The 2,660-nt window shown below is 34.2% G+C and overlaps 1 pseudogene; it reads left to right on the top strand.

Moving 5' to 3' along the window:
- The first annotated feature begins 1,863 nt into the window (after positions 1-1,863).
- LOC123840124 (U2 spliceosomal RNA) lies at positions 1,864-1,967 on the top strand (annotated as a pseudogene).
- Positions 1,968-2,660: the final 693 nt, after the last annotated feature.

Raw genomic sequence — 2,660 nt, 5'->3', positions numbered from 1 at the left:
CTGAAGCCCAGCAACTGCAGCCAACCCACAACTATATACTGTGTGAGTGATAAGTACAAACTAATTTTAAGCCATTATAATTCGGATGATTCTTCACCATTATAGCAAAGCTTAGTAATATTATAATTGTATTCCATTACAGAACCCCATTAAATACTCCTTACCATTTTTTTAAGATTTTATTTATTTATATGAAAGAGAGAAAGAGAGAAGGAGGGCGGGGCAGGGGGAGGGACAGGCGGAGGGGCAGGGAGGGAGAGGGAGAAGCAGACTCTCTGCTGAGCTGAGCAGGGAGCCAGTTGGGGGCTAGATCCCAGGACCCTGAGATCATGCATGACCTGAGCCAAAGTCAGACACTTAATGGACTGAGCCACCCAGACACCCGAACTCTTTATGATTTTTTTAAATGATTTTGTTTGAGTCTCATTTTCTCGTAATAATGAGCATATACATATCTAATGCATAATCTTGTCCATTTTTCTTAAATTTTAAATACACATTCCATACATTCAGTATGTATATATTGGTTAATTTCTGATATGTTATCACTGCATTTTTTGCTTAAAGTTTTCCACGTTTTTTCAATTCTATTGTTTGCAAAATAAAAGTTTGTATACTGGAAAAAAAATATGATGGTTGTATTAAATAATGAATAAAATTTCAACTACCTGACAAATTCAATTAAATATACCTAACCACCATGCAAGTCTCGAGCTGACAAAATGTATTAACATTTCTAAAGAAACAAAGTCATACAAAAGAATTGGAATCCCATGTAGGGAGGGCTACCTAGGGGAAGAGAATTCACTGTATCTGCAGACACATGTATTCTGGCCCCTATGTCAGTTACTGACTTTTTTGTTTTTTAAAAAACAAAATAAAATTGAATTTGGTTAATGTGATTTTTTTTCTCTTAAACTTAGAATGATTGATTATCAGTGATTAATTTTGAGCCCAGTAAATTCACTAATGCAGTTATTCCAGGTGTTATTTAAGGAGCATGGGATAGGTGTATGAAAAAAAAAAAAACACAAAAATCTCTGCCCTCATGGAACACAAAAATTCACCCACATAATGCTATATTCTGATTTTACTTGAAGTAGCCTATTGGCCTTCTGTTTTTGGCTTATCTCTACAATTTCCATCTGCTACAATTCCCATGTGTTTTGTCAGCTGAAAGATGCATTTAATCATCCAACTCATATCATGCTGGGAAGCCTGCTGGAAAGAATCAATGAATATGCATTTTCCTGTAATTCTAAATTTTGTCTAGTAGTAGTCATACTTTATTCCTTCCTCAGTGGTCTTGAATTCAGATGGCACCCAGTCAGTTGAAGATTATCTTAAAACTGTGTTCTCTACATTGGACAAGTTAGTTCATTTTCTACATTATTTACTCCCAGATTTGGTTCTTCCTATTTTTGCTCAACATAAAAAAAAGGATAGCATACGTGTCCACATAAACTTGATAATCTGCAGTTTGGATTTTCTCCTTAATTCCCTCCAGGATGCTTAGAAAAACCCAACATGAAAATAGTCATCACTCTACAAATATTTATTGAACATCCATTGTAGGTATATGCTATGTATATCCTATCAAGTTATGCAGAAGCCATTGAAGACACTGATGACAAAAAAATCCGTTGAGAAACAAAATGGGCTGGACTACAATGAAGATGGAGAGAAAAAGTTTTGGGAATTTAATGGACCTATCTGGAATCCTGGTTCTGACATTTAAATATCTTTGCAAATTTGCAAGGCATACCAGCTTTCCAAGTTTTGATTTCCTTATTCAAAGAATGAGATGCCATTGCCTATGATCGTTAAGAATTAGGATTTTAAAATGTATCTAAAATCTTGGTAATAGCTTCTCGGCCTTTTGGCTAGGATCAAGTGTAGTATCTGTTCTTATCAGTTTAAAATCTTGGTAAAAAATAGCAGTTTGATCATTTTAAAATGCACTTACTACTGGAATAAAATACACCCTGCTTCTTTACTATAGATTTTCAAAGCTCTGTGTGTGTGTGTGTTAAGTGTATATACAAAAGATATTTAAATAACAAAACAAGGAAAGAAAAGAGACTTGATTAAATATCGTAAAAGTTCAGGACAAATCTAAAATGACATAGAGTGAGGTAGTTAGTGGAAAATTCCCAGAAGAAGTAGTTTTAGAATATGGGAAGACGTCTTTTAGATGAAATTATGTGCACGAGTAACTATCGGTTCTAATTTTAATAAGATGGCCATTTTATAGCACTATGCATTAGTAGGTAATGTGGAAAATAATACAGGGGTTCCTTTCTTAATGGTCTTAAATAATAAGTTAAAGATTCCTTGTTCTGATCTGATGGCATTGAGGGGCAACTACTGATTTTTTAAGTTAGGAAGGACATGATAGAATGGTGATTTTAGAACAAAATATACACCTACATCTTTGCCCAGTAGATGATTCCTATAAGCAGAAAGATTTACCTTGCTACTTTTGGATGTCTCTCACCATCATTAGAGGTCATGCCAATAGGCGAATATAATTCATCTGATAAACACTTGAAGGAAAAATATGAGGCAGGGTATGATAAAAGACAAGTTCCTCGGTAATATCTTGTATTATAAAGTGATGAAATATCCCTATCAAATCAAATATGCTTCTTTTCTCCTTG

Source organism: Mirounga angustirostris, unplaced genomic scaffold (genome assembly GCF_029215605.1).
Source record: "Mirounga angustirostris isolate CCGP_5_RB_7025 unplaced genomic scaffold, mMirAng1.0.hap1 SCAF_3, whole genome shotgun sequence".
NCBI lineage: Eukaryota > Metazoa > Chordata > Mammalia > Carnivora > Phocidae > Mirounga > Mirounga angustirostris.
The sequence above is the reverse complement of the archived record's forward strand: the minus strand, read 5'-3'. Positions and strand labels throughout refer to the sequence as shown.